Source organism: Pinus tabuliformis, chromosome 7 (assembly GCF_031772625.1).
Source record: "Pinus tabuliformis cultivar Carrire ecotype Pingquan chromosome 7, CPIR1, whole genome shotgun sequence".
In the NCBI taxonomy this organism is placed as follows: Eukaryota; Viridiplantae; Streptophyta; class Pinopsida; order Pinales; family Pinaceae; genus Pinus; species Pinus tabuliformis.
In genome coordinates, this window is record NC_142293.1 from 1,754,127,614 (window position 1) to 1,754,140,665 (window position 13,052).

The 13,052-nt window shown below is 30.9% G+C and overlaps 1 pseudogene; it reads left to right on the plus strand.

Annotated features, from left to right (window-relative positions):
* The first annotated feature begins 460 nt into the window (after window positions 1-460).
* Window positions 461-579, plus strand: LOC149255362 (5S ribosomal RNA; annotated as a pseudogene).
* Window positions 580-13,052: the final 12,473 nt, after the last annotated feature.

Below are 13,052 nucleotides of genomic sequence, written 5' to 3' on the forward strand. Positions count from 1 at the left end.
ATATATATATATATATATATATATATATATATATATATATATATATATATATATATATATATATATATATATATATATATATATATATATATATATATATATATATATATATATTTCCTTTAGATAAGAAAACCAATATGAGAACCATATGTAATTTTCTCCCGAGCAATTGTGAAATTGACATGTATCCTTCAAAAATAAATAAAATATCGAATTTAAGGAATAATATATATATATATATATATATATATATATATATATATATATATATATATATATATATATATATATATATATATATATATATATATATATATATATCACATACATATGCAAACTAATATATCACATAAACTCCCATAATGGATCAAATTTGTGGAATGTTTCGACTGTTGGAGAAATATGGCTGAGGAGAAGCACAAATTTGCAATGGAAGGTCGAGCATTATAAAATACATATCGGGTGCGATCATACCAGTGTTAATGCACCGGATCCCATCATAACTCCATAGTTAAGAGCGCTTGGGCTAGAGTAGTACTGGGATGGGTGACCTCCCGGGAAGTCCTAGTGTTGCACCCTCCCCTAAGAATAGCCCCAAGGGTTAGCTCAATCGGTCAAGCCGGGGCCTCGCCAATGGGAGGTCACAGGGTCGAAACCCAAAAGATCTTGGGGTTAGGTCAGTCAATAGGCGGAGGGGTGTGACCCCCTTCAGGTGGGGTCCACCCTAGCGTTGTTCGATCCTGGATGTAGCAGACCCACTGACCATGGGTGTTCGTGAACCAGTAGTGAAAAAAAAATTATAAAATACATATCAATAGAATATTATAAATCATACATTTCCGGAAAATTCAATAAATAGACATTAAATTTTTTGTAGCAGAATATTTGATATATAGAAAAGTGGAATTTAAATATCTAGATATTTTGAGTGTGGTGCTTCAAATATTTAGCCGGATAAAAAAGCATTTTTTGAATACGTTGTATAAAATGTTTTTTAGAAGACAAATTAGCTAACATTCATATTTACTTGTCCTAAATCAGAATGAGTCGACATTAGGATTTTTTCAGAAAGAGTCATCTGGAATTTTTAAGTCACTGGACATCCTGATATCCGAGTTGCACAATCAAGGCTCTGGTGTGAGTCAAAAGTTTCATAAGGTGATAATCAGTTCGACTTATTTATTTCATAACTTACATAAGAAAGAATTCTAGATTGGGTAACTACCAAATGATTTAAAATTAGAAACTTTTGAAAACTGCATTTGAAAAAAACAACCTAGTACAAATGTATAATATCCATTAAATAGAAAAACTAAATCAAAATATCTAGAAACTCAAATAAATAGGAATTAAACATTTTCCTTAATAGAATATTCAATATCTAAAAAGTAAATACAAATGTCTAGATATTTTGAGGATGGTCCTTGAAATAGAAAAAATACTTATTTAATGAAGATAATTTATATTTTTTTTCCCAAATCCTAATTAGGAAACATCCACATTTTCCCTAATATTCACAAAATAGTTTTCTCAATCTGCATAAATAGACATACTAATTTGCCCAAAAAGTGTCATTTTGATTTTTGAAGTTTTGGACCTTTGGATATGTAATATCCTAACTAGTAAAGCTCAAGTATTTACATATTGTAAAATATTGTTAATTTATTTAACTGTCCTATCAAGAATTAGTTGCAAAACTAATTACTGTAAAAATTTATATATTTAACTCGGTAAAAATACTATTAAAAACTGTTTTCATCGAAAAAGAGTTAGTAGTTAAATGAATTCTTGGCAATTGTCTTTTCATGATTTAGTTCCCATTGGCTCTAATCCTTGGGAAAATCGGTGTGATTGACATTAAATTGAGAAAAATGGATGAAAACATACATGTGAGGATATGGAGTAGTCTTCGAATTTGGTTTTGCATATAAATTCATAGGTTGTATGTCGTTATTTTTATGTCGTCCATTAACCTCTACGTGAAAGTAAGTTTGCGAGTAAGAGCACATGATGCAAAGATATTACAATACCATTTTATAGTTGAACCAAACTAGCATCTTCATATGGATGGGCTTCTCTTTCAAATCGCTGAAAGAACACAATTATGGAGCAATATACTCTGAATACGTCCAAGTAAAAATCGTTGAGTGAGCACGATTATGAAGGAATATAAGTCTAACTATGTTACACTACTCAATAATGATGGTCAGAGATTGATCGGCTGTGAATCAACAGAAAGGGTTAATCAAAACTGGTTCAAGCAAGCATGTCAAGATAAGTATATATAAGTCTAACTATGTTACACTACTCAATAATGATGGTCAGAGATTGATCGGCTGTGAATCAACAGAAAGGGTTAATCAAAACTGGTTCAAGCAAGCTCATGTCAAGATAAGTATTCCTTTCCAAATTTATTGGATAAGAATATGCATTTTGTGCAAGTTAAGTTAGTTTGTTATTTGGAAAAAGATTGCATACCAATTTGTGTATAAAAGATAAGCTAGCTTGTCGTTATGTTGGAAAAGGAAGAATGCATGTGAACATGACATATAGGGGATAAATAAGACATCATATATTTTCATGAAGTAGAAGAAGTAGAATGCATGTGAGGGATATATAAAATATAAAGGAATTATGTTATTTTAATTGGAAAAGATTATAAGGAATTATAGCATGTATGTTTCCATAGGTAGTAACATATTCTTGTTGAGAATTTCTGGAACAATCTGTGCATTGTCTCAAGAGCCCATCCTTTCCGGGGAACATTTCACCTATATTCAGGGGTAGGAAGTAAACTAATCAATTTGCTTCTTACCCTTGAAGATGAGTGAACTGTTCACCTTAAAGGATCTCAACAACAATAGATTACAAGCAATTAATGTGTAGAAAACTAGATTATTTTTATTGAAAATGAAATATGTGTAGGAAAGAATGACTGTTGTGAAAAGGAATTAATACCTTTATGCATAGGAACAATAACTTATGTTAATTTCTTTTTGATAACAGAAGTATGTATTTGTATACACAAAAATAATAGTTATTATTCATTCGAATTCTAGAAAAAGAGATATGTTGGCATGCATGGATAGAACAACTAAAGATTTAAATTTATTTAAAATAACATATGATTATTTTTAGTTTGTTGTAAACAAGAGCATGTGTTTATACACACATAAATAGTTGTTATATTGCTAAGTTATTGGAAAATAATATGTGTGAGATGCATAAAACAATATCCATCATATTAATTTCTGTTAGAAATAATATGTGTTTATTTTGCTACCATATTAAAAAAAGAAAAGTGTGTTTGTAGGCATGAATGAGTGGTTTCTATGTACTTGATCCCTTGGAAAATAAATGTGTTTTTCATCCAAGATTTAGTTAGCTTCTTTTGGAAAGAAAGACGTGTTTCACATGCAAGAAGAATAACTATCATATTAATTTCTTTTGGAAAGAACAAGTAGTGCCATACAAGAAATAATAACTATTATGTCCCCTTTATTTTGGAATAGAACATTAGAGAAATTTTGAGGACTAAAATGGGTCTCCCAAGTATATTATAAAATAATAATGGAAACAATAAAATAAGACTAGATTACATCATCAAATTTTTTAGAGAAACAAGAAAAAACTACTTTTTTCAACTCATATTTTCAACTTATCTCCATACTTTTTTACTCACATTTCGAGAGATAGCACTTGTTGGATGCAAAATTAAATTATTAATCTAAGGAGTACCCATGTTGCAAATGGTAAATGCATTAAAAAACATGATTGCAATCATGTTTTTCATGTATTTATTTTTCATGTAGCAGGGTCCATCGAAAATATGAAACATGGGTACTACCTGGATGAGGACTTAAATTTTACATCCAATGAGTGCCCTTGATCAAAAAATGATTAAAACTATAGAGAGATAAGTTGAAAATACCAGTTGAAAAAACATTTTTTTTTAGTTTTTTAATCCAAAAAGGTGAATTATCTCAATGGTTGACATCATCATCTTGAATGCTGTTGGATTTTATGAAGTTTATTTTCGCTATACAATTTTATTTTAAGGTCCATTTTAGACCTCAAAATCTCTGTAATGGCATGTATTTTTCATTTATGGTAGCTCTTGCGAATAACTCTAATTTGGAAAAGATGTTGGAAAGAACATCAAGTTGCAGCACAATAATATTATCTATTGTGTGAGTTTTGTTTTCAAAAATAACATTCATTCACATGCATATAGGTAATATCTATTGTATTAGTTATTCTGGAAAATAATGCATAATTGCATATACAAATAAATAATTGAGGGGTTAGTTTCTTTGAATAAATTTATATAATTACATGCATGAATATCAAAGATAAGATGATAGTATCCTTTAAAATAATATAGATAGTTGTAGTGGTTTTCATTTGGAAAAGAATGTGTCCTTTATGAGGGGAATAATAGTTAATGTGGAATTTATCTATATACATTATTTGATAGTTTTGTACTCTTAAAGTATTGCATATGTAGTGTTGTTAAAGGAGACATGTCTCGATACTTTGTTTACAATTTATTCATGCACATGAAAAGATGTTTGAAACATCACTAGTAAAGATCATTTATTGATTAATATTTTACCTATTCATGATATCAATTTTGTTGATGGTAGCTATGGTAGGGATGGTTGATGACTTATGAAAATGATACATTATGTTTAACATTATGGCACGTAAAGAACTGATGGTCCATGCATATTGAAATAATGTCAACGAAAGGACAAACCACTCATGGAAACGAGGTCACAAAGATATAGAGTTTAAGGATTTTTGGATAAATGATATGGTGATGATTGTAATAGTTTATAGCTAGTTATATTATATTTAATATGATATTTCTTTGTAATTTTTTATGAAAATGGTCAAATGATGGATTTTCTTACAACCATTGAGTGAGGGGTGAACACCCTCATGAGAGTTTAATAAAATTAAACATTTTTTGGTTATCACCTTATGGGTTTCCAAAGTATATCAATGTTTAATTATTGTGTCATTCTTACAATGTTGATTCCTTACATGACATGAAATTTACATTATCAAGTATGTGATTAACTAACCTGGTTAAAGGAATCATGAAAATGATGGAAGGTTACATCAGGAAGTTTATGATAATATGATAAAACAATGGTTGTTATGTTATGGAACTTACTATTTAGTTTCTACAGTTACTCAATGAATGGTTTTATCTAAAGGTCGCTAAAAATAATATGAAATAAGTATATAAAATTTTTACATGCGAGTAATTATGTGAAATCTTCTAAGATTATGTTCTTTTCAATGAGGTTTATAGGGGGATGTTAGAGGATATTTGAGTTTCACAATCAAGGTTATGGTGTGCATAATTTCAATAATTTTTTATTGATATTGTCAATAATGTGGTATCTTGTCAAACAATAGTTTGATATTGTTGATGACATGGTATCTTATTAAACATTATTGATGACTTGACCTTAGACATTCATATCATAGGAGATATTTTTTTAAGCAGTTCTAAGTTTGTCTTTTTAACTAATAAAAGTTGTATTATTTTAATAAAAAATATTTGTTGAAAAGTAAAGATTAATAAAATTATAATGAGCATAAATATACCTTAATTCAATTACCAATGGTAAAAATTATTATTATTATTATTATTGTTTTAATTATTTAATTCCCAATTATTTATATATGATATATGGTTAGAAAAAATAAAATATATAAATCAATTGAAAAGAATAAACTCTTATGGTTAAAACATTTTAATGTCTTATCATCCTACATTTTGGTCATTTTTCAAGATTCAATAATAATTTCTTCGAATTGCAAAATGAGGTTATATAATGATATTTTCAAGTCATTGATTCTATTTATACATTTTAATTTAAATAAAAACAATTACAAAAGATATATATTGAATATTTCAATTTCTATCTCACCCTAAATATAGTCCATATACACTAAAGAGAAAATGAAAGAGGTAATTAAATAATTACAGTAATTGCACACTCATAATTTCAACTTCTAATATTGTACAATTTGGGTAAATATCATGTCCATATTTGACAAATTTTATAATTTTACAATTTTAAACATGATATACTTAACAATCACCAAATAAACTAATCTTTTACAAATATAATATAATAAAATTTACAAGATTTACAAAAAAGAATAAATGCATCTTACATAGATATACAAATCAAAATTAAAATGTACGTAAACTATGTCATACTAAATCTTGAATAAATCTATTTAGCCCTCTTCCTAGATCTGTTCTTCATTGTGTCCGAAGATGAACCACACTCGTTGGTTCAAAACACGTTGACCAAAATCTTCAATGTGATTTCTGTTGGCATTATGATACAAGTATTGTCCTTAATGGCAACTCTACAGGTCAACTCAGTTTTGATAAGAGGCTAACAGGAATATTCAGAGGCAATCAAACACTGGTATAGAAGATCACGAAGATGGAACTAAGTTCTATTGATCAAAATAAAGAAGTTGAAGGAAGAAGATGATGTAAGAGCAATTTAAGAGATAATCATAGGTTCACTTAGTCCAAGCAGCGTATAGACATAGGTACTCAGAACAAAAATAGAGTATAATGTACACACACACTCCCACAGAAGGAAAAGTGTGTACATGTTGAAAACCATGGTTTTGGTCCGAGTTATTTGGTCTAAGGTATCTTTGGACCATGATACTGACCCTAGGTATTTAGTCCGAGGCATTCGGTCCGTGGTATTTGATCCAAGATATTGGTCCTAAGTGGATTCGGTCCATGGTATTGAGAAAGGCCAAAAACTAGATAAAGAAGAGAGGATCATAAGGCCATATGTGCAAGTGAATAAGATTCTAAGGAATAATTCTATCTGAAGCATATTTTATATTGCAGGGTTATGTTTGGGAGTAGATCTTAAATATTTATGTGCACCTTGAGTTCAATATTGGATCAGGATCATGAGACCTGAAATGACTTATTCTTGAATAATCTAATATTGGTTGAGACTAAATCTCATGTTTTGCATTATCTATCATGATCTCGGTTTGTCTGAAGTCTGTAATTGCAGCAAAGTTCTGAGTCAATATTTGCAGATCTGTACACAGGTTCGTCTCGGCAAAAGAGCGTATACACACAGGTTCTGTTCTTTCAAGTAGCATATACAAAAAATGGTTTGATGTTTAAAGATGACTAATCTATTAGATCATTATAGTTGATTTATTGCTGCTGCGATTTTACTATTGTCTGTAAATATGAATGCATAAGGAGGTTGATATTTGATTGATTATATAAGTGAGAAGAAGTGTTTTTTGTTGCCTGCTTGTGTAAAGTTCTGTAAGTTGACAGTAGATGTTCAGAACACTATTGGTTGGTATAGTTTGTGATTCAGAGATTTTATGATTTAGAATATTTAGAGGTTTTTCTTCATTGAAGTAGCGTATACAGTTCGACACATGAATTTTTGAGGTTTCAATTGGTTCTGAATGTTGATACAGGTTTCTGGGTTTAACACTGTGTTCTGATGATAGTGATATGATTGTTTTAGATCAACTGCATGTGGGTTGATGAAGTTTGAGTTTCTAAATTTTTGATGGGTTATTGATGAGTCAAGGTCTTCATATGTCTTGATATGTGCCAGGAGCATCTAGTCTAAAAATTCATGAAACATGGTCCCTGGTGGAAGAGTGGAGTTTTCTGTAGGCTAGAACCTACGTACTAGTAAACATATTGGCTATTACAATAGCTAGGGGGTTGTAGCTCCCTTCTAGTAGAAGCTGGAGAACGAGAGAAGGTTGCAACCTTCTGCAGGTAGAAGCTTGCGTACTGGTATGGGTCTCCACCAGTACAAGATTGTAAATAGATTTTCTTATTATTAAAAGAAGACAGAGACGACAAAAGTAGGTGGTTTTCACCCAAATTGGGTTTCCACCTTAAATCTTGGTGTTCATGTGTGTTTCTTATGTGTAATAGTTTATTATGTTTATACTCCATATGGTTACTGTTTAATGATTGATGAAGTACTGATGCACTGATTAAAGATCAACATATGATGAATTAACTGAATCATAATTTTACTGCATAAACGCTAGTTGCCTTAAAGACAGTTGCATGTACATGCTAGTTCCCATCTTTGAAGTAGCATATAAAAATATGATTATGAAAAAGAAAAATTCTTCATCTGATAAAACTGATTCATCCCTGCCCCTCTCAGTATTATTTCCAACAATTGTTATTGGAGCCAAGTTCTTCAGAAGAAGTTTGATTGCTTGAAGGAAGATGCATCAAGATGAATAATCACGAAAGCATGGGATCCATCAGACCGCCAATATTCGATGGGAGCAACTTTGTTTATTGTAAAATAAGAATGACAACCTATCTACAACATCTTGCAACAGATGCCTGGGAAATTGTGGAAGGAGGATATAAATTTCCAACAACAATTCCTACAAAAACGACAGGTAAAATGAAATATGAAACCAATGCCATAGCTGTCAATATTTTATTGGGAAGTTTGTCACAATCAAAGTTTGTCAAAGTCATGCAGCTCAAATGAGCCAAAGAGATATGGGACAAAATTGTTCAGAGCTACAAAGGAGACTCTAAGGTAAAACGTGCTAAGCTTCAAACTCTTAGAATTTAGTATGAAACTCTTAAGATGCATAGTGATGAGAATATAGCTAGTTACTTCTTATGTATAGATGAGGTTGTTAATTGTATGAAGAATATGGGTGAAGAACTAAAGGAAGTTACCTTAGTTGAGAAAATTTTGAGATCCTTGTTTGCTAAATTTGAATCAAAAGTGTCTGCCATAGGAAAAAATAGGATCTACAAAATATCACTATGACACAACTTCATAGAATCCTAATTGCTTTTGAGATGAGAAAAGGAGGTCCATCAAATATGAGAGAAGCCGCATTTAAAGCTTCAACAAAAGGAAAAGAAAAGGAAGAACACAATGAATCGTGACACATTTAAGAAGAAGAAAATGAGGTAAATTTGGTCAACAAGCTTCAACGAGGTCCTGGAAGGTTCAGAGGTCAGCTATCTTTTAAATGCTTTTCTTGTGGTAGAGTCGGTCATTATGCTACCTGATGTCCTCATAAAGATAAATATGAAAAAGGAAAGGAATATGCAAAAGGGAACAGGAAACACGTTGTGAATAGAAGGAGTTAATATACTCATGAAGATAGTGATGGTTAATCTAATAGTGATGAATATGAAACTGTTCAAGATTACATACTTCTCATATCTTATGATAGCGATGATTTTTGGGATAGTTTAGAAGAGGATAGTGATGGTTTATCTAATAGTGATGATTATAGACTTCTCATGGCTTATGACAATGATGATTTTTGGGATTTCATGAAGAAATCTATAAACTCAAAATTTGTTTAGAAGAAAAGAATATGATCATAGATACCTTGACATACCAAACTGTTGAAAAAAAAACAGAATGAAAAACTAGAATGTGAAATTGTGGGTCTAAGAAAAGATATTGAGAAAACAAAATATAAAGGATCAGAAAATTTAAATGAAATTATCAAAGTTCAGAATTCTCCTTTGATAAAGATAGGTCTTGGATATACTGAAGAAGCATCTCAATCACAGAAGCTGCCAACCTCCACAAAAATCTATCTTGATGCAGCAAAGACCGGTGAACAGTTTGACAATCGTCAGTAAACGCATAAAGCCGATCACCAGGTAAATCATACTCAATTTTCTCCAAGGATGAATATCAATAGAAGCCGCAACCAACCTTAGGAAAATCATACTCAATTTGGTCCAAATATGAATATCAATAGAAACTAAAATCAACAGGAAAATAGATTCGATAGTCGCAATTTTTTTTTTAATGGGCAATGCTTTTCATGTTATAATTTTGGGCATAAAGTTGCTCAATGCATTGCTTACAAAACCATCATGACTAGAGAAGCACAAAATCAAAGGAATGTAACAGGGATCAAGAGAAGTTCCTATAATAACTTTTCTCCTCTTGAAAATTAAATAGAATGCTCAATTGTAACAACTTTGGTCATGAAGAATTTGAATGCAGGAGAAAATTTTGGCAAACATCTCAAAAGGAGAAAATGCCATTAAATCCCAAGACATGGAAAAGGAAATAATCTCAAACAAAAAGATGTGGTATAGCATTGTATGCAGAAGAACAAGAAAATCAGTGGTATGTACTCAAGGGGAGTATGGATAGCATCATGCAAAGGAGGAGAGTAGAGTGGTCTGCCCTTTGCCCTTCATGTCAAAGGGGGAGATTATTTTGGTATTTTGGTGTTGTATGGTATCTCTAAGAGTCTTTATAGCTTGAAGTAGTCAGCACCATCATGGTTGCCATAAAGTCCAAAGTGGGATATTGTTGACATTATGATACAAGTATTGTCCTTGATGGCAACTCTACAGGTCAACTTAGTTTTGATAAGAGGCTAACAGGAATATTCAAAGGCAATAAGCTAGTGGTATAGAGGATTAGGAAGATGGAAATAAGGTCTATTGATTAGAATAGAGAAGTTTAAGGAAGAAAATGATGTAAGAGTACTTTAAGAGATACACGCAAGTTCACTTAGTCCAAGTAGTGTATACACACAGGTACTCAGAACAGAAATAGTGTATAATGTACACACGCACTCCCACAGAAGGCAAAGCACGTACATGTTGAAAACCATGGCTTTGGTCTGAGGTATTTGATCCAAGGTATCTTTGGACAATGATATTGACCCTAGATATTTAGTCCGAGGTATTCGATCTGTGGTATTTGATCCAAGGTGTTGGTCCTAAGTGGATTCGGTCCATGGTATTGAGAAAGGCCAAAAACTATATAAAGAAGAGAGGATCATAACACCATATATGCAAGTGAATAAGCTTATAAGGAATACTTCTATATGAAGTATATTTTATGTTGCAAGGTTATGTTTGGGACTAGATCTGAAATATTTATGTGCACCTTGAGTTCAATATTAGATCAGGATCATGAGACCTGAAATGACTTATTCTTGAATGATCTGATATTTGTTAAGGCTAGATCTGATGTTTTGTGTTATCTATCATGATCTGGATTTATCGGAAGTCTATAATTGCAGCAAAGTTTTGAGTCAATATTTGCAGATCTGTACACACGTTCATCTCGGAAAAAGAGCATATACATGTATGTTCTTTTCTTTCAAGTAGTGTATACAAAAGAAAGGCTTGATGTTCGGAGATGACTGATCTATCAAATCAATGTTGCTGATTTACTGTTGCTGCTATTTTATTGTTGTCTATCAATGAAGTCTTCTTAGATCTGAATGTAAATATGAATGCATGAGGAGGTTGATATTTGATTGATTGTATAAGTGAGAAGAAGTGTTTTATGTTGCCTGCATGTGTAAAGTTTTGTAAGTTGACAGTAGATGTTCAGTACACTACGGGTTGGTACAGTTTGTGATTCAGAGATTATATGATTCAAAATCTTTAGAGGTATACATAGGTTGGGTTGAAGGAAGTAGCGTATACATGCAGATTTTTCTTCATTGAAGTAGTGTATATAGTCTCACACATGAATTTTTTAGGATTCAGTTGGTTCTGAATGTTGATACATGTTTCTGGGTTCATCATAGTGTTTTGATGATAGTGATCTGATTATTTCAGATTAACTACATGTTGGTTGATGAATTTTTTGTTTCTAAATTTGTGATGGGTTATTGATGAGTCAAGGTCTTCATATGTCTTGAACTGTGCCAGGAGCATCAAGTCTGAAAATTCATGAAACGTGGTCCCTAGTGGAAGAGTGGAGTTTTCTGTAGGTTGTCACCTAAGTACTAGTAAACATATTGGCTAGTAGAAGAGCTAGGGGGTTGTAGCTCCTTTCCAGTAGAAGCTGGAAAACGAGAGAAGGTTGTAACCTTCTGCAGGTAGAAGCGTGTGTACTCGTATGAGTGTGCACTAGTACAAGATTGTAAACAAATTTTCTTATTATTAAAAGAAGACAAAGATGACAGCAGCAGGTGGTTTTCACCCACATTGGGTTTCCACCTTAAATCTTGGTGTTGATATGTGTTTCTTATGTGTAATGGTTTATTATGTTTATAGTGCACATCGTTACTGTTGAATGATTGATGAAGTACTAATGCACTGATTAAAGATTAAAAATTCTTGATCTGATAATACTGATTCATCCCCCTTTCAGTATTATTTCCAACAATTTCTTCCCAAAAATTCTTATACATTTGAATAAACTTATTACAATAATGTAAGGAAAACCTAAAAGTACATAATAAATTTATTGAAAACCGAGAAACTAGCAAATCACATAAACTTAAATTAAGCAATATTCAAAATATTAAAAGAAATAAATTACTAAACACCTCTCCTTTAAACATAGACAAATAAAAAATTTAATTAGAATAATAAAGAATTAAAAATTAATAGACAATTTATTAAAGTAACGCAACTTATTACATTAGATAAATAACTAGCTAATAACATAAACTTATATTAATCAATAATTAGGTAAAGCAATTTAAACATAAATAAGTGTATTTAATTAGAATAAATTTAAAATAAAAATATTACAAAAAAGTTAAAAAACATAAAAGAAAAATGAACCTAATATATCAATTATTAAAATAAAGTAACTTACATAATTAGTAATTTATTAACAATAACATAATAATAATGAATCTAAAATTAAGAAATCATTAAACTAGTCGGCTCCCCAACTTGACAACCTTACCTAATCATATTTATTACTTGAGCTCCTCTTAAGTCGTGATGATGAGTATTGGTCTAGAATGAAAACTTTGGAATATCCGAATTCATTGTCTCAAAAACCACTTTATAAACCAATCCTATGATTAGTCTTGGTCTAGACTAGAAAATTCCATAAATTAAAATTGAAAACTTTGGAACATCAGGATTCATTATCTCAAAAACCACACCACAGAAAGGTGCAAACCAAAAAAAAATTATGTCATACTAGTTTGTAGATTCATTTTCACATAAAATGACCAAAACTCTTCCATGAATAATAAAATTGATTCTCATTCCAATG